We start from the raw sequence: 20,569 nt of genomic DNA, 5'->3' as shown, positions 1-20,569 counted from the left end.
GAACGTGATAACCACTACACTACAGAAACCTAATGAGTGGAGTTCAAAGGGTGTGACTGACTTTGGCTGGGTGGGACATTTATCGCTCTCAGAACCTAATGAAATCAGAAATTACTTAGTCCATTAATTAAGCAATAAGGCTTGAGAAGCTGGGAATTATTGTGTGCCGCAGGCTCTTGGAAGAGGCTTGGTGGTTCAAAACTTCTTCCATTTAAGAGTGATGGAAGCCACTGTGTTCTTGGGTACCTTCAATGCTGCAGAAATGACCAATCATTTGAATTTACCACAGGTGGACTCCAATCAAGTTAAAGAAATATCTAAGGATGATCAATGTAAACAGGATGGACCTGAGCTCAATTTCCAGCCTCATAGCAAAGGGTCTGAAAACGTATGTAAATAAGTTTTTTTTTAAATATTTTTTTCATTAATAAAAACTATATGTTATCGCTTTGTCATTATGGGGTATTGTGTATAGTACCCATTAAAAACTAGCGGTCACATCAAGCAGCTGTAATGACAGAAAATAATCTCGGTAGACTGCAAGGTTTAGACAAAACTCAACTGTTTCAAACCAAATGCTAGCCTCTGGGCATTGGGAAATATTGAATATTACAAAACATTTCCGCACGGTTTCGAACCGGGGACCTTTCACGTGTGAGGCAAATGTGATAACCACTACACTACGGAAAACTAATGTGTGGAAAACTAAGGGTGTGACTGACTTTCGCGTGTGAGGCGAACGTGATAACCACTACACTACTGAAACTACAATACAAAAAGAGGAAGTCGTGGAAAATATTAGGAATGCCCACAAGTCTACCTCACACAATATCCCAAATTGAGTACCACAGAAAGAGCCATAATACCCATTAAAAACTAGCGGTCAAACAGGAAAATGGTTCCAATCGTTTTTCCACCATTCATATTCCCCACGGGGGATTTTAAAAACACTTGAAATAAGGGCTGTGTTTCTTGTCAGCTTACCCTGGCATGGTAAACTATTTGAATCATTATGGACCTCAGACCACACATAGCAGGAATGTATTCAGAGCGCCCAAGCTAGCCACACATGCAGAGTGCGTTACGCGACTAAAAAAGGTATGTCTGAATAGCAAATATTGAGAAGTGCGAAGGAAAAGCATGAATTCCGAAATTGGGACAGAGTCCTAAGTGAATAGGCTTACCGTCCAATTTTTTTAAATATGTTTCCGCCCGGTCTCGAACCGGGGACCTTTCGCGTGTTAAGCGAACGTGATAACCACTACACTACAGAAACCTAATGAGAGGAATTCAAAGGGTGTGACTGACTTTGGCTGGGTGGGACATTTATCGCTCTCAGAACCTAATGAAATCAGAAATTACTTAGTCCATTAATTAAGCAATAAGGCTTGAGAAGCCGGGAATTATTGTGTGCCGCCGGCTCTTGGAAGAGGCTTGGTGGTTCAAAACTTCTTCCATTTAAGAGTGATGGAAGCCACTGTGTTCTTGGGTACCTTCAATGCTGCAGAAATGACCAATCATTTGAATTTACCACAGGTGGACTCCAATCAAGTTAAAGAAATATCTAAGGATGATCAATGGAAACAGGATGGACCTGAGCTCAATTTCCAGCCTCATAGCAAAGGGTCTGAAAACGTATGTAAATACGTTTTTTTTTAAATATTTTTTTCATTAATAAAAACTATATGTTATCGCTTTGTCATTATGGGGTATTGTGTATAGTACCCATTAAAAACTAGCGGTCACATCAAGCAGCTGTAATGACAGAAAATAATCTAGGTAGACTGCAAGGTTTAGACAAAACTCAACTGTTTCAAACCAAATGCTAGCCTCTGGGCATTGGGAAATATTGAATATTACAAAATGTTTCCGCACGGTTTCGAACCGGGGACCTTTCGCGTGTGAGGCGAACGTGATAACCACTACACTACGGAAACCTAATGTTTGGAAAACTAAGGGTGTGACTGAATTTCGCGTGTGAGGCGAACGTGATAACCACTACACTACTGAAACTACAATACAAAAAGAGGAAGTCGTGGAAAATATTAGGAATGCCCACAAGTCTACCTCACATAATATCCCAAATTGAGTACCACAGAAAGAGCCATAATACCCATTAAAAACTAGCGGTCAAACAGGAAAATGGTTCCAATCGTTTTTCCACCATTCATATTCCCCACGGGGGATTTTAAAAACACTTGAAATAAGGGCTGTGTTTCTTGTCAGCTTACCCTGGCATGGTAAACTATTTGAATCATTATGGACCTCAGACCACACGTAGCAGGAATGTATTCAGAGCGCCCAAGCTAGTGTGGGAGAAATTGGTTATGTGGGAGAGATTATATACATGATTTGGTAACACAAGAGAAAGGTATCAAATCAAATCAAATCAAATCAAATTTATTTATATAGCCCTTCGTACATCAGCTGATATCTCAAAGTGCTGTACAGAAACCCAGCCTAAAACCCCAAACAGCAAGCAATGCAGGTGGAGAAGCACGGTGGCTAGGAAAAACTCCCTAGAAAGGCCAATACCTAGGAAGAAACCTAGAGAGGAACCAGGCTATGTGGGGTGGCCAGTCCTCTTCTGGCTGTGCCGGGTGGAGATTATAACAGAACATGGTCAAGATGTTCAATGTTCATAAATGACCAGCATGGTCGAATAATAATAAGGCAGAACAGTTGAAACTAGAGCAGCAGCACAGTCAGGTGGAAGTTGAAACTGGAGCAGCAGCATGGCCAGGTAGACTGGGGACAGCAAGGAGTCATCATGTCAGGTAGTCCTGGGGCATGGTCCTAGGGCTCAGGTCAGTTGAAACTGGAACAGCAGCATGGCCATGTGGACTGGGGACAGCAAGGAGTCATCATGTCAGGTAGTCCTGGGGCATGGTCCTAGGGCTCAGGTCCTCCGAGAGAGAGAAAGAAAGAGAGAAGGAGAGAATTAGAGAACGCACACTTAGATTCACACAGGACACCGAATAGGACAGGAGAAGTACTCCAGATATAACAAACTGACCCCAGCCCCCCGACACATAAACTACTGCAGCATAAATACTGGAGGCTGAGACAGGAGGGGTCAGGAGACACTGTGGCCCCATCCGAGGACACCCCCGGACAGGGCCAAACAGGAAGGATATAACCCCACCCACTTTGCCAAAGCACAGCCCCCACACCACTAGAGGGATATCTTCAACCACCAACTTACCATCCTGAGACAAGGCTGAGTATAGCCCACAAAGATCTCCGCCACGGCACAACCCAAGGGGGGGGGGGGCGCCAACCCAGACAGGATGACCACAACAGTGAATCAACCCACTCAGGTGACGCACCCCCTCCAGGGACAGCATGAGAGAGCCCCAGCAAGCCAGTGACTCAGCCCCTGTAATAGGGTTAGAGGCAGAGAATCCCAGTGGAAAGAGGGGAACCGGCCAGGCAGAGACAGCAAGGGCGGTTCGTTGCTCCAGAGCCTTTCCGTTCACCTTCCCACTCCTGGGCCAGACTACACTCAATCATATGACCCACTGAAGAGATGAGTCTTCAGTAAAGACTTAAAGGTTGAGACCGAGTTTGCGTCTCTGACATGGGTAGGCAGACCGTTCCATAAAAATGGAGCTCTATAGGAGAAAGCCCTGCCTCCAGCTGTTTGCTTAGAAATTCTAGGGACAATTAGGAGGCCTGCGTCTTGTGACCGTAGCGTACGTATAGGTATGTACGGCAGGACCAAATCAGAGAGATAGGTAGGAGCAAGCCCATGTAATGCTTTGTAGGTTAGCAGTAAAACCTTGAAATCAGCCCTTGCTTTGACAGGAAGCCAGTGTAGAGAGGCTAGCACTGGAGTAATATGATCAAATTTTTTGGTTCTAGTCAGGATTCTAGCAGCCGTATTTAGCACTAACTGAAGTTTATTTAGTGCTTTATCCGGGTAGCCGGAAAATAGAGCATTGCAGTAGTCTAACCTAGAAGTGACAAAAGCATGGATTAATTTTTCTGCATCATTTTTGGACAGAAAGTTTCTGATTTTTGCAATGTTACGTAGATGGAAAAAAGCTGTCCTCGAAATGGTCTTGATATGTTCTTCAAAAGAGAGATCAGGGTCCAGAGTAACGCCGAGGTCCTTCACAGTTTTATTTGAGACGACGGTACAACCATTAAGATTAATTGTCAGATTCAACAGAAGATCTCTTTGTTTCTTGGGACCTAGAACAAGCATCTCTGTTTTGTCCGAGTTTAATAGTAGAAAGTTTGCAGCCATCCACTTCCTTATGTCTGAAACACATGCTTCTAGCGAGGGCAATTTTGGGGCTTCACCATGTTTCATTGAAATGTACAGCTGTGTGTCATCCGCATAGCAGTGAAAGTTTACATTATGTTTTCGAATAACATCCCCAAGAGGAAAAATATATAGTGAAAACAATAGTGGTCCTAAAACGGAACCTTGAGGAACACCGAAATTTACAGTTGATTTGTCAGAGGACAAACCATTCACAGAGACAAACTGATATCTTTCCGACAGATAAGATCTAAACCAGGCCAGAACATGTCCGTGTAGACCAATTTGGGTTTCCAATCTCTCCAAAAGAATGTGGTGATCGATGGTATCAAAAGCAGCACTAAGGTCTAGGAGCACGAGGACAGATGCAGAGCCTCAGTCCGATGCCATTAAAATGTCATTTACCACCTTCACAAGTGCCGTCTCAGTGCTATGATGGGGTCTAAAACCAGACTGAAGCATTTCGTATACATTGTTTGTCTTCAGGAAGGCAGTGAGTTGCTGCGCAACAGCCTTCTCTAAAATTTTTGAGAGGAATGGAAGATTCGATATAGGCCGATAGTTTTTTATATTTTCTGGGTCAAGGTTTGGCTTTTTCAAGAGAGGCTTTATTACTGCCACTTTTAGTGAGTTTGGTACACATCCAGTGGATAGAGAGCCGTTTATTATGTTCAACATAGGAGGGCCAAGCACAGGAAGCAGCTCTTTCAGTAGTTTAGTTGGAATAGGGTCCAGTATGCAGCTTGAAGGTTTAGAGGCCATGATTATTTTCATCATTGTGTCAAGAGATATAGTACTAAAACACTTGAGCGTCTCTCTTGATCCTAGGTCCTGGCAGAGTTGTGCAGACTCAGGACAACTGAGGTTTGGAGGAATACGCAGGTTTAAAGAGGAGTCCGTAATTTGCTTTCTAATAATCATAATCTTTTCCTCAAAGAAGTTCATGAATTTATCACTGCTAAAGTGAAAGTCATCCTCTCTTGGGGAATGCTGCTTTTTAGTTAGCTTTGCGACAGTATTAAAAAGGAATTTCGGATTGTTCTTATTTTCCTCAATTAAGTTAGAAAAATAGGATGATCGAGCAGCAGTAAGGGCTCTACGGTACTGCACGGTACCGTCCTTCCAAGCTAGTCGGAAGACTTCCAGTTTGGTGTGGCGCCATTTCCGTTCCAATTTTCTGGAAGCTTGCTTCAGAGCTCGGGTATTTTCTGTGTACCAGGGAGCTAGTTTCTTATGAGACATTTTTTTTGTTTTTAGGGGTGCAACTGCATCTAGGGTATTGCGCAAGGTTAGATTGAGATCCTCAGTTAGGTGGTTAACTGATTTTTGTCCTCTGGCGTCCTTGGGTAGGCAGAGGGAGTCTGGAAGGGCATCAAGGAATCTTTGTGTTGTCTGTGAATTTATAGCACGACTTTTGATGTTCCTTGGTTGGGGTCTAAGCAGATTATTTGTTGCAATTGCAAACGTAATAAAATGGTGGTCCGATAGTCCAGGATTATGAGGAAAAACATTAAGATCCACCACATTTATTCCATGGGACAAAACTAGGTCCAGCGTATGACTGTGACAGTGAGTGGGTCCAGAGACATGTTGGACAAAACCCACTGAGTCGATGATGGCTCTGAAAGCCTTTTGGAGTGGGTCTGTGGACTTTTCCATGTGAATATTAAAGTCACCAAAGATTAGAATATTATCTGCTATGACTACAAGGTCCGATAGGAATTCAGGGAACTCAGTGAGAAACGCTGTATATGGCCCAGGAGGCCTGTAAACAGTAGCTATAAAAAGTGATTGAGTAGGCTGCATAGATTTCATGACTAGAAGCTCAAAAGACGAAAATGTCATTTTTTTTTGTGTAAATTGAAATTTGCTATCGTAAATGTTAGCAACACCTCCGCCTTTGCGGGATGCACGGGGGATATGGTCACTAGTGTAGCCAGGAGGTGAGGCCTCATTTAAAACAGTAAATTCATCAGGCTTAAGCCATGTTTCAGTCAGGCCAATCACATCAAGATTATGATCAGTGATTAGTTCATTGACTATAATTGCCTTTGAAGTAAGGGATCTAACATTAAGTAGCCCTATTTTGAGATGTGAGGTATCATGATCTATTTCAGTAATGACAGGAATGGAGGTGGTCTTTATCCTAGTGAGATTGCTAAGGCGAACACCGCCATGTTTAGTTTTGCCCAACCTAGGTCGAGGCACAGACACGGTCTCAATGGTGATAGCTGAGCTGACTACACTGACTGTGCTAATGGCAGACTCCACTATGCTGGCACACATATGGGTTGATTTCCTGTTCTGGTAAAGTGCATTGTCTGTTGTGTGGGGCAGGAAGCGGATGGAGGCTGTGGGGGTATGGGATAGCTGAGAAACACTCCTAGACCAGCTGGGCATACAAGGATCAAAGGGATAGAAAAAGGAGGGGGGTCAGCCAAATGACCAACTGATGGATTACAGACATCAATCGCAGGGACAAAGCAAGCCTATAGCATAGAGGAATGTATAGTATTTTTAGGGCAGCTGGACACACTAAACTAGAGATAAAGACATACAAAGGGACACATGGAGTTAATTACAGGGTATGAACACAGGCCACAGGAAAGGGGGATGTATATTATCTTTAGGTCAAAGCAAGGGTCTGGTCACCATTAGGATCTAATGGAAAGCAGATGTGGGCGTTACTGGGCTGAACAAGCAGGATGCACGGATTGGAATGTAACTGTATTTGCATTGGGGGATGAACTGATGATGTATGCATGGATATAAAAGGGAGAGCCAGGGCGCTGGAAGTGGTGTGGGTCCCGCGGGGCTCTCTGGCTTATGATACGGGTGTATTAAAAGTCTATCATTGAATTCAAAGTTCTTGGTTGTCATATTTGAACCGATTTTCCACTACAGATTTGGCGAGCTTTGCCAGGAGAATTTGGGACTAAAAAAACGTTCTTGGCTGGCAGCGGGATCTTTGGACGATCAGGGCAAACAAGGGTGGCCACCCAGCTAAAGGTAAGAAAACAGTGAAATGTTTGCGTAGATCGCTTCAGAGATCCTGCCTCAGCAAGAGGAGCGTCAAGTAGGTCTCTCTCTCAAATTTCCTAAAACTATAGAAACGAAAGAACTTTTTGAAATTCAATGAATTTGCATGCATGTGTGTAAGCTTGGGAATTGTATAATGAATGTGCATGTTTGGTAAATAAATAAGCGGGGGCTGTGAACTTTGCTGGTGTCGGGTGCGTGATTCGGACGGCCCCCTCGTTTGGTCATTCGCAGGGGACTGTTGTGTGAGCTGACTGGTGCGAGTGTTTAGCGCTCTCTGGCAGAGTGGTTGGAATCAGGCACAGGGTTATAGCTGTCTGTTTATATGTTTAGAAAATAGATAAGTAGTAAGATAGATAAAATATTCATGGCTACCGCTTCAAGGAAAAGGTCTGTACGGATGGGTATTTAGTAAATAGATACACATGGCTACCGCTTTGAAATGAAGGTCTGTTACGGGTGAATATTTAGAATACAGAAAGAACGTTAGCCTGATTGTGCGACGTTCAACTGAAAAAGGAAATCCTGCGATACCGCTTCAAAATATTTACCAGAAGGTCTGTATGGGTAAGGTTACTTTATTGATAAGCAATCCTGCGATACCGCTTCAAAATATTTACCAGAAGGTCTGTATGGGTAGGCTACTTTATTGATAAGTAGATAGGGAAATATTCGTGGCTACCGCTCTATGAAAGAGGTCTGAAACGGACGGATATTTAGAACACAGGAAGAACGCCAGCCTGATTGTGCGACGTTCAACTGCAAAAAGAAATCCTATAATCTAGACTTATGTAGAGGAAGTGAATTAAGTCAATAAAGAAATTATAGGTCGTTTTTAGGTAAAAACGAAGGGTATGAGTGAAAAATCCTATAGGATAATACCAGTTTATGTAGAGGAAGAGAATTAAGTTAGGTAAGAAACTATAGGTCGTTTTTAGGTAAAAACGAAGGGTGTATGTGAAACGAATGTGAATAAAGAAATTGAATGAATGAAAATAAACGAATGAATGACAATTCTTTGTGATAAATAAAGAGATAAGAAAGTGCATTACATTATAAATAAGCTGAATTAGAAGGAAAATTATATGAAATAGGATTTAATACACTGAATAAAGTTAAAGTAATAGTATAAGCAAAGATAAAAACACAGTGATATTTGAGGTGCTGTACTAGAATAAGACATTAAGGCTTCTGTAGAATTCAGTAATACAGTTGTAGACATTATAGAATAGGTTTTACTAGGGGTATTAAGTGATGTGAATAAACTATTATTTGAGAAAGTAGGGTAGATCTGCCTTGGGAAATAGTAAATAAAGTGTATAATGCGATGGGAGTATTTAGGGGAAATAAATAAGTGACATGGAAACAAACGGACTGTTTCTCCCTGGAATATAGAGATAGCGAAATGTAATAAAGCCATAGAGACGCTGAAAGACGCGAATGTTAATTCTGCCAATTCAATTTGAATATGAAGGAGCAAACCAGATAATGTAGGGTAACATTGCCCGGTAAACAGGAATGAATTGGAACAATCACATGAAACCATAACAAAAAGTTTAACTTACCAGCGTTTTAATGTTAATTAACATTCTATCATCAGAAATGCATTACGATGGGGGAAGCGTAAGAAGTTGTAGATCAGGGCTAACTAGTGTGGGGGAAAATTAGTGTAAGATGACACTGGAATGTGGTAGCACCCTTTTCAAAAGAACAGTGGCAGCGTAGCCTAGTGGTTAGAGCGTTGGACTAGTAACCGGAAGGTTGTGAGTTCAAACCCCCGAGCTGACAAGGTACAAATCTGTTGTTCTGCCCCTGAACAGGCAGTTAACCCACTGTTCCCAGGCCGTCATTGAAAATAAGAATGTGTTCTTAACTGACTTGTCTGGTTAAATAAAGGTAAAAAAAAAAAAGGTTATGATGAATGGAGTTTTCTCCAAGCGGTGTATAGTCTCTGATTTATCAAAAAGTGGTTCATAGAGTACAGTTTATATGTGATAAAATACGTACTAGATCACGTTTTACCTAACTTCTAGTAAGGTACCGATGTAATTTACAAATAGCCCCACTTGGAGTCGTTTTGTATTAAAATGGTGGTTTCAATGGCGATTGAATGCGTGGAGGAAGTTGCTGTTAGCGATAAAATACGGAAAATAAACGTATATGAGAAATCATAAACGTGGTAAGATTAGTTAAGAAGAAGAGCAAATTGTAGTATATGGGTGTTTTCAATTTCTAAGGGTAGGATACAGATGGCCGAGCAGGGAGGAATTGTGTGTTCCGTGCATGGCTGGAGCTTTTATTGCATGCTTGGGAAAAGTGAGGGGATTTTTTAGCAGCTTGCTGATTTAGGTGGCATGGTGAATGTTGACGAAATGTACATTTCTTTTCCAAAAGAAAAGGGGTTACATTTTCAATGGTTTTTTCAATTCAGTTTTAGACTGGGTATGCAGAAGGATGGAAGTGCTTTTGAAAGTGTGGTTAAGATGTTTCTAAAGAAAAGAGAGTGAATACATTATAATGGTGTAAAATGCCCTGAACCTTAAGAATTTCCCGTGAAGACTGATCAACTTCACTAGAAATGGTTGGAACAGGTGGGATTTAATTATAAAATGATTGAGCAATACCAGTCTCTATTCAAAGTGTACCATCACTTTGAAATTCTATTATTTCCTTGGGAAAAAGATGAAGAGAGGTAATCTTGAATTGACTAGTTATTAAAATAGGTTTATTTTTATTAAACATGGGTTCATAGTTGAGATTATCAGTTCCCTGGGGTTATGGTCTTTGGGTAAATACAAAATGTGCTTTGTTCATTCTACATATAAAATGGAAATATATGTAAACAAGGGATAACAGTTATGTCAAATAGTTTATTGAGGTAGGATTCTCTGCAAGGGTTATGTTGATAACTACATAATCGGTAGCTCATCTGAGAGATTGCCAGTAGAATAAGGGAGTTATCATAGAATGTGATTATCACCACAACAAGTGTGTGTGTGGAACTCTACCCCACCCTACCGGCTGAATAGTGAAGGACAACTGTGTCTGATGACCTGTGAACTGTATCTGGAATGAGATGTGTCTGGAAGAAGAAAGACTAGGGGGGATTAGGGTAATGACCTTTTGTTACCAGGCCACTCATGATAGAAAAACAGAGGCAAAAAGGTGCATGATAAAATAGATGTTACTGGTACTAAAAGTTTTTAGTATAATGTTAATTATTAAAGGGATGATGAACTAAATTGAGTAGGTAAAATTTGAGTTAAAGTAAACACTAAGGACTATTATCCTGAATATTGGATTGGATAATTTATAAACAACATTTAGTTATGTTTTAAATATAGGAAAACTCTGGAAACTAATCCTGAGACAGGTTGGTTGACAGAACTCGCAGAATATTAGATTAAAGGTTTTTGTTTATTTTATTTTACAAATATCATTGTAATTGGAGTGATACTTTGGAATGACATAAGTAATTGAATAAAAAGGATAGTTTGTTGTGTGATAACACCCAAGGATGAAGAAGACATTATAAATAGTGGTAATTTATTGCAAATATGCAGTTATTATAATTTACTTTACTATTTTTCTTGTTTGATCAATTTATTTGTGTTTTGAGGAAAATAAGTGTCTGAGGGGAGACTGATATAAATTGACTAAAAATGATTTGAGAATGTTTAGGTATGTATCAAACTATGGAAGGAATTTAGGAGTAGTGACTTATGTGTTATGGGTTAGAAACTGTAACTACATTGGGGATTCATATGAAGGTTATGATAACAAGGGGGGGTGTTATTTCTAGAAACAATGTATATTAATAGACAAGATCATTCACAGAAAAGGAAGGACAGTTGGTCTTGTAGAAATATAGGGACAATTCTAAGGGTAGATAGAACATTACACACACCTAGATTATGGTAAAAGTAATAAGTAGTGACATTTTGAAGAAGCTTAGGACTTAGTTTTGTTAGGATTGGATATTCTTTCAACTGGAAGATACTTGACTGAGTACATGTTATTCTTACAGCAGTTGCTGTAGGGACCATAACTTGGATATCATTATGAATATTTTTGTGGCAAGAGGTTAGGTATTTGAGACAGAATGTTTACATAACAGAATGTTTACATAGGGCTGTTATTTAAGAAAGTCTGTTGTCAGGAAATAACCCATGTGTTAGTATGTATGTTTTCAGGAGAAGAGTACATAAGACGCCAGATGGAAGGGCATGGGCTGAATTCTGGAGACTGAGTGTACATCAAGATACACCAGGCTGGGGATATACTTCGTACAGCACCTGCAGTGGTAAAGATCGTCATGTCTCTCTTTGATGGGTGCATAAGTTTCACAAGAAGTAAGGTCCAGCTGAATAACGGGTGAGCTTGAAAACACCATGACAGAGGACGTGAAACAAAACAAAAGAGAGAGAGAGAGAAACTAGATTCTACTGTAGACATACTGAGTTGAGTTTGGGGGTTATTTGGTTTATTTGATAATGTATCATGTGAATAAGGATAGATATTAGGTTAGTTGGACCTAAACCACATGTTGAAGGCTCGATGTGGAAGCCCATTCAGTGTTGAATTACTTCAAGAAGAAATAATGTTGATTAAGGTTATGCACATGCTTATCAGTTGATATAGAGCAAATAGGGAACTAAGTAAAAAATGACATGATTTGGGAACACCTCTCAGAACCTGTGGCCGAAAGGGGAAGACTGGATAAAAGCATGAGGAAGCTAATTAGGGCCTCCATTTTTGTAGAGTCCAGCAGAAACACATCCTGAAAGCATAGAGTCGGGTGAAGAGAGAGTGGGAATTGTCATGGTCTTAGATTTCAGTATATGAATACAGTCATGCATAACACATAACATTGTCAATACTGTTATGTTGTGTCTTTTGTTTTCTAAGTCTTTTGTTTAGGAAACCAGATGGAGAAGGGTTCTCCAGCTTCAGCTGGAATGTCAGTTTGTGTGATGAGTGATGGAAGTAAGAGAATGTATGGTGTAATCATAGAACAGAGGCCATAAGTCTTTAAGTATGAATGCCCCACAGAAAGAAGGCACAAACCTGAACCAGGACGAGAGGTTCCACATCTGATGATTGAAGGAGAGCAGAAGGACCTCTCCCAGTGATACCAGGAGATCCAGTCTACGGTCGAGTGTTCCGAAGGAAGTGGGATCAGCCGAGGAGAGAAGGACCCTACGAGGTGGCAACGGCCACAGTCACGGCCGTCCAAGTGAAAAGAAGCAAGACGTGGTATCATCTAAACCACTGCACCCGAGTCCCGACGGAGAGAAGGACACAACCATACAGAGATGGGGACACAAAGGATGCTGATTCACCAGAGAGGACCCCGGAGGGAGCAGGAGCAGCGGAATCGATTAAAGCGCCGGGGAGGAATCAAGAAAATGGCAGACCAAATACAACGAGTGCATCAGCTAACACACTCCGAAGAAGCACCAGGGGAAAAGAGCCTGAAAAGAAAAGAGACAAACGACCAAAGTTTCCTCCAGTATGGCCAGAAAGCCCAGAAGTGGGAGGGGGTAACATGTCTGCTACTCCTGGTGATATACCTGTTGGGGCAGACCTCTTTGACAGAAGCCCTCTACAGTGGGACCCTGAGGTATCGCCTAAAGAATGGGAACATCTCTTCCCTGAAATGGATGCCTTCCCAGATGGAAGCCAAGTTCGGCCTGAGGAGGGAACAACAGACAAAGAAAGTGGATGAGGAGCACCAACCAAGAGCAGAGGGAGAAATCGTGCAAGGAAGAACAGAAATCCTGCAAGATGAAAGAAATGGGGATTTCCCTACAATTGACTTTTCAGCTCTTACCTGATCTCCATAATGAACAATTGGAATTAGGACCACGAAAGAACAGTGACAATGACAGAATAAGAGCGACTGAGGACAATACGAAGATGATGCACGCACTCACAATCAAGATGAATGATAAAAGCAGGAAGAGAAGAGAGGAACCTGTCGAACGAGGTAAAAAGACAGGACCTGTTGATAGGTTTAAGTTTCATGTTCCTTCACAACTTCTAACAGAACCAGGGGAACAGAGGACAGTTTCTGTATGGAAGAAGAAACCTGTACCGGAGGAGCCACTCTGTGGATGGACGCATCATATAACAAAGGGAGAAGCTGTTTGGGACCTCAAAGGATGTGACCTGACACATCAGAGCCAAAAGGATTCTTTAATGAGATTTGGAATTCTTTTTCAAACTCAAATGATATATCTCATGACAAGAACATTGCCAAGATGACAGATATAGATGTATCAGACTCAGAATCGTTCAGAGGCACCACACAGGAAGAAGAGGTGAAAAACGAATGTACCTGAACTTGCATCGTTTGAAGAAATGTGTTAAATGTAAAATGTTCAATATTCAGAGAAAGTATTCTATTCCCTTGTGTGACATAGAATGTAGGATTGCCCATGGTAGTACTAGAGGAAGAACCATGTTGAATGTGACTGGGTTGGGTGACAAGGATTGTGCTGTCTATAACATTTGAACTGAATTAAATGGACCTTTGTTAGATGGAAACACTGTGATTAGAGGAATATATGAATGTTTTTACAGCCATAACACCGAAGATGTAGGTAACACCACTGTAGAATGTGATACTATTTGGGTACTAGAGACTACAGGGGTTGATAGCGAATAGAAAAGGGTTGTGTGGTAAAAACAAACTGTTGAATGTACTGCCAGATGGATGGATTGGGTCTTTGTACCTTAGAGCAATTCAACAGGTAACCATTATTAAATCACCCCATGATGACTGTGTTAACTCTAGAGTTAAGAGGGCGTATGAGAAAGACGCTGAGGTATACTTTGATGCAATTGGACAGCCTAGAGGGGTACCTCGGGAGTTCAAGGCAAGAGATGAAGTTAAATCTGGATTTGAATCTATATTTTTGTGGATAACACCAAATAAGAACTTAGCGTGGATTAATTATATATACTATAACCAACAGAGATACATTAACTATACTGACTAGGCTCTAACTGCGTTGGGGGAACAGGTACAGGCTACCAGTAAAATGTCTTGGCAAAATAGACAGGCTCTCAATTGGCTTTTGGCAGAGAAGGGTGGAGTTTGTGTTATGTTCGGGGATGATTGTTGCACCTTTATTCCCAATAACACTGCGCCTAATGGATCCTTTGCAATCGCTATGGCTAAACTTAAAGGGTTACGAGCAGAGGTTAAGGCAAATGCTGGGGTTGACTCTCATGTTTGGGATTGGTTGGACTTAGCATTGGGGAAATGGGGAGCCATGTTTGCTAGGATGACCTTTATGCTGGGAGGGGGATATTGTCTCAGGGTATTGTATTTTGTTGTGTTTTACCCTGGGTGAAATCACTTGTGATCCAGACAACGGTTAAACAGATGTTTGTAAGTAGAGCTGACACTCTGGTGATAGTTAATCCTGTGCCGGGTAGGCCAGGCCTCTATACTGATGGGAATGGACAGTTATGCAATGTGGTTGGTGGACCCCTTGACTGCCCTTTTGGGTAATCCAAACTGCCTGTATGGAGTGGTCTCTGGAGGTGGTTACACTTGCCAGGGTTTTCCTAAGGATGGTTTACATGTATATGCTGACATTCCAAATTCATAGGACAGTCAACTGATACGTATCCACAAAAAGGGTATTTTCCATAGTAAATACAGGGGTACTATGTATGGTTTTAATATTTCTATTTTGCTTATGGTCTTGTGTTTTGTATGTTTTGTTGAATGTTTTTGATAGGTATATCAATGACTGTTTCTTTTAATTAGAAGTTGGTTTTGCCTTCTAAATACTAGGTTAATTTCAAAACATGAAGGTAACAGTGGGATATCCCGGTTATAAGTGTCTATGGACCATGTCCTTAATCTTTTAACAGAGGTTGGTATCATGTTTGTTGGAGAGGTGTCTGAGAGGGAGGATCATGTTGATAGCTTAAATTTAGAATAATGTTGTGTCAATTTTATTTTGATTTATTATTTATTTTTATTTTTTTTCACATAAACTAAGATAGCCTTGCCTGAGGTTATGTGCTTATGCTTCAACAAAATGTAATGTATTCTTTTTTGTTGTTTCTATACTTAACTGGATCTTTTACTCTTATGAAATACTAGAGATGTTTGGTTCAGTTGGTATTATATGTGTTACTCTGTTTTTATATTTTTTATTGTCTATCACAGGTATTCTCATTCACCATCCTAGGGTTACATTTGTATTATTATGGGGCTATTTAGCCCCAGAGGGGGGTTATGTGGGAGAAATTGGTTATGTGGGAGAGATTATATACATGATTTGGTAACACAAGAGAAAGGTACACATATGGGTTCATTTCCTGTTCTGGTAAAGTGCATTGTTTGTTGTGTGGGGCAGGAAGCGGATGGAGGCTGTGGGGGTATGGGATAGCTGAGAAACACTCCTAGACCAGCTGGGCATACAAGGATCAAAGGGATAGAAAAAGGAGGGGGGTCAGCCAAATGACCAACTGATGGATTACAGACATCAATCGCAGGGACAAAGCAAGCCTATAGCATAGAGGAATGTATAGTATTTTTAGGGCAGCTGGACACACTAAACTAGAGATAAAGACATACAAAGGGACACATGGAGTTAATTACAGGGTATGAACACAGGCCACAGGAAAGGGGGATGTATATTATCTTTAGGTCAAAGCAAGGGTCTGGTCACCATTAGGATCTAATGGAAAGCAGATGTGGGCGTTACTGGGCTGGACAAGCAGGATGCACGGATTGGAATGTAACTGTATTTGCATTGGGGGATGAACTAATGATGTATGCATGGATATAAAAGGGAGAGCCAGGGCGCTGGAAGTGGTGTGGGTCCCGCGGGGCTCTCCGGCTTATGATACGGGTGTATTAAAAGTCTATCATTGAATTCAAAGTTCTTGGTTGTCATATTTGAACCGATTTTCCACTACACTAGCCACACATGCAGAGTGCGTTACGCGACTAAAAAAGGTAAGTCTGAATAGCAAATATTGAGAAGTGGGTTCAAAGGGTGCGGCTGACTTTGGCTGGGTGGGACATTTATCGCTCTCAGAACCTAATGAAATCAGAAATTACTTAGTCCATTAATTAAGCAATAAGGCTTGAGAAGCCGGGAATTATTGTGTGCCGCCGGCTCTTGGAAGAGGCTTGGTGGTTCAAAACTTCTTCCATTTAAGAGCTATGGAAGCCACTGTGTTCTTGGGTACCTTCAATGCTGCAGAAATGACCAATCATTTGAATTTACCACAGGTGGACTCCAATCAAGTTGAAGAAACATCTAAGGATGATCAATGGAAACAGGATGAACCTGAGCTCAATTTCCAGCCTCATAGCAAAGGGTCTGAAAACGTATGTATATAAGTAAAAAAAAAAAATGTTTTCATTAATAAAAACTATATGTTATCGCTTTGTCATTATGGGGTATTGTGTATAGTACCCATTAACAACTAGCGGTCACATCAAGCAGCTGTAATGACAGAAAACAATCTACATTTTTGCTTGTTTTACCTTGGATTATATTGCCATTTATTTGGATATATCCATTATAATGTCCCTGATAAATGAATTTGCCTGGGCCAGAGAAGCTGTCAGTCTGGTCACATTTATACAGATCGCACGGAGGAGGTCCCCCAAAAAACGGCAACATTGATCCACAGGTCGGAGAGGTAGACAGCAAGGTTTAGACAAACCTCAACTGTTTCAAACCAAATGTTAGCCTCTGGGCATTGGGAAATATTGAATATTACAAAATCTTTCCACCCGGTTTCGAACCAGGGACGTTTCACGTGTGAGGCAAACGTGATAACCACTACACTACGGAAACCTAATGTGTGGAAAACTAAGGGTGTGACTGACTTTCGCGTGTGAGGCGAACGTGATAACCACTACACTACTGAAACTACAATACAAAAAGAGGAAGTCGTGGAAAATATTAGGAATGCCCACAAGTCTACCTCACATAATATCCCAAATTGAGTACCACAGAAAGAGCCATAATACCCATTAAAAACTAGCGGTCAAACAGGAAAATGGTTCCAATCGTTTTTCCACCATTCATATTCCCCACGGGGGATTTTAAAAACACTTGAAATAAGGGCTGTGTTTCTTGTCAGCTTACCCTGGCATGGTAAACTATTTGAATCATTATGGACCTCAGACCACACGTAGCAGGAATGTATTCAGAGCGCCCAAGCTAGCCACACATGCAGAGTGCGTTACGCGACTAAAAAAGGTATGTCTGAATAGCAAATATTGAGAAGTGCGAAGGAAAAGCATGAATTCCGAAATTGGGACCGAGTCCTAAGTGAATAGGCTTACTGCCCAATTTTTTTAAATATGTTTCCGCCCGGTCTCGAACCGGGGACCTTTCACGTGTTAAGCGAACGTGATAACCACTACACTAGAGAAACCTAATGAGAGGAATTCAAAGGGTGTGACTGACTTTGGCTGGGTGGGACATTTATCGCTCTCAGAACCTAATGAAATCAGAAATTACTTAGTCCATTAATTAAGCAATAAGGCTTGAGAAGCCGGGAATTATTGTGTGCCGCCGGCTCTTGGAAGAGGCTTGGTGGTTCAAAACTTCTTCCATTTAAGAGTGATGGAAGCCACTGTGTTCTTGGGTACCTTCAATGCTGCAGAAATGAACAATCATTTGAATTTACCACAGGTGGACTCCAATCAAGTTAAAGAAATATCTAAGGATGATCAATGGAAACAGGATGGACCTGAGCTCAATTTCCAGCCTCATAGCAAAGGGTCTGAAAACGTATGTATATAAGTTTTTTTTTAAATATTTTTTTCATTAATAAAAACTATATGTTATCGCTTTGTCATTATGGGGTATTGTGTATAGTACCCATTAACAACTAGCGGTCACATCAAGCAGCTGTAATGACAGAAAATAATCTAGGTAGACTGCAAGGTTTAGACCAAAACTCAACTGTTTCAAACCAAATGCTAGCCTCTGGGCATTGGGAAATATTGAATATTACAAAATGTTTCCGCACGGTTTCGAACCGGGGACCTTTCGCGTGTGAGGCGAATGTGATAACCACTACACTACGGAAACCTAATGTGTGGAAAACTAAGGGTGTGACTGACTTTCGCGTGTGAGGCGAACGTGATAACCACTACACTACTGAAACTACAATACAAAAAGAGGAAGTCGTGGAAAATATTAGGAATGCCCACAAGTCTACCTCACATAATATCCCAATTTGAGAACCACAGAAAGAGCCATAATACCCATTAAAAACTAGCGGTCAAACAGGAAAATGGTTCCAATCGTTTTTCCACCATTCATATTCCCCACGGGGGATTTTAAAAACACTTGAAATAAGGGCTGTGTTTCTTGTCAACTTACCCTGGCATGGTAAACTATTTGAATCATTATGGACCTCAGACCACACGTAGCAGGAATGTATTCAGAGCGCCCAAGCTAGCCACACATGCAGAGTGCGTTACGCGACTAAAAAAGGTATGTCTGAATAGCAAATATTGAGAAGTGCGAAGGAAAAGCATGAATTCCGAAATTGGGACCGAGTCCTAAGTGAATAGGCTTACTGCCCAATTTTTTAAAATTTGTTTCGGCCCGGTCTCGAACCGGGGACCTTTCACGTGTTAAGCGAACGTGATAACCACTACACTAGAGAAACCTAATGAGAGGAATTCAAAGGGTGTGACTGACTTTGGCTGGGTGGGACATTTATCGCTCTCAGAACCTAATGAAATCAGAAATTACTTAGTCCATTAATTAAGCAATTAGGCTTGAGAAGCCGGGAATTATTGTGTGCCGCCGGCTCTTGGAAGAGGCTTGGTGGTTCAAAACTTCTTCCATTTAAGAGTGATGGAAGCCACTGTGTTCTTGGGTACCTTCAATGCTGCAGAAATGACCAATCATTTGAATTTACCTCAGGTGGACTCCAATCAAGTTAAAGAAATATCTAAGGATGATCAATGGAAACAGGATGGACCTGAGCTCAATTTCCAGCCTCATAGCAAAGGGTCTGAAAACGTATGTATATAAGTTTTTTTTAAAATATTTTTTTCATTAATAAAAACTATATGTTATCGCTTTGTCATTATGGGGTATTGTGTATAGTACCCATTAACAACTAGCGGTCACATCAAGCAGCTGTAATGACAGAAAATAATCTAGGTAGACTGCAAGGTTTAGACCAAAACTCAACTGTTTCAAACCAAATGCTAGCCTCTGGGCATTGGGAAATATTGAATATTACAAAATGTTTCCGCACGGTTTCGACCGGGACCTTTCGCGTGTGAGGCGAATGTGATAACCACTACACTACGGAAACCTAATGTGTGGAAAACTAAGGGTGTGACTGACTTTCGCGTGTGAGGCGAACGTGATAACCACTACACTACTGAAACTACAAAGACCAAAAAGAGGAAAAAAAAAAAGGTTCAGTGGAAAATATTGAGGAATTGCCACAAGTCTGACTCCATAATATCCAAATTGAGAACCACACACAGAAAGAGCCATAATAACCCATTAAAAACTAAGCGGTCAAAAACAGGAAAAATGGGTTCCCATCGTTTTTCCATCCACCAATTCATATTCCCCACGGGGATTTTAGAAAACACTTGAAAATAGGGCGGTGTTTCGTGTCATCGTTACCCTGGCATAGGTCGGGAACTAGTTGCGAATGTCATTATGGACCGCAGACCACACGTCACAGGAATTATTCAGAGGCGCCCAAGCTAGCCACACATGCAGAGTGCTCGTTACGCGACTAAAAAAGGTATGTCTGAATAGCAAATATTGAGACAGTGCGCAAAGGAAAGCATGAATTCCGAATGGGACCGAGTCCTAAGTGAATAGAGCTTACTGTCCAATTTTTTTAAAATATGGTTCCGCCCGGTCTCGAACCGGGGACCTTTCGCGTGTTAAGCGAACGTGATAACCACTACACTACAGAAAACCTAATGAGTGAATTCAAGGGTGTGACTGACTTTGGCTGGGTGGGACATTTATCGCTCTCAGAACCTAATGAAATCAGAATTACTTAGTCCATTATTAAGCAATAAGGCTTGAGAAGCCGGGAATTATTGTGTGCCGCCGGCTCTTGGAAGAGGCTTGGTGGTTCAAAACCTTCCATTTAAGAGTGATGGAAGCCACTGTGTTCTTGGGTTACCTTCAATGCTGCAGAAAAATGACCAATCATTTGAATTACCACAGTGGACTCCAATCAAGTTAAAGAATATCTAAGGATGATCAATGG

At 41.2% G+C, this 20,569-nt stretch overlaps 3 non-coding genes across 3 annotated transcripts; all 3 read right to left on the bottom strand.

Moving 5' to 3' along the window:
* Positions 1-1,203: 1,203 nt before the first annotated feature.
* On the bottom strand, positions 1,204-1,276 carry trnav-aac (transfer RNA valine (anticodon AAC)). Its single transcript has one exon. It is a non-coding gene; the product is annotated as a tRNA-Val (tRNA).
* Positions 1,277-1,864: 588 nt separating this feature from the next.
* trnav-cac (transfer RNA valine (anticodon CAC)) lies at positions 1,865-1,937 on the bottom strand. Its single transcript has one exon. It is a non-coding gene; the product is annotated as a tRNA-Val (tRNA).
* Positions 1,938-18,323: 16,386 nt separating this feature from the next.
* On the bottom strand, positions 18,324-18,396 carry trnav-cac (transfer RNA valine (anticodon CAC)). Its single transcript has one exon. It is a non-coding gene; the product is annotated as a tRNA-Val (tRNA).
* Between the last annotated feature and the right edge of the window lie 2,173 nt (positions 18,397-20,569).

The sequence above is a fragment of the Oncorhynchus kisutch genome, unplaced genomic scaffold (genome assembly GCF_002021735.2).
Source record: "Oncorhynchus kisutch isolate 150728-3 unplaced genomic scaffold, Okis_V2 scaffold998, whole genome shotgun sequence".
Classification (NCBI taxonomy): domain Eukaryota; kingdom Metazoa; phylum Chordata; class Actinopteri; order Salmoniformes; family Salmonidae; genus Oncorhynchus; species Oncorhynchus kisutch.
Note: the sequence above shows the minus strand (reverse complement) of the source record. Positions and strands in the feature narration are given on the sequence as shown.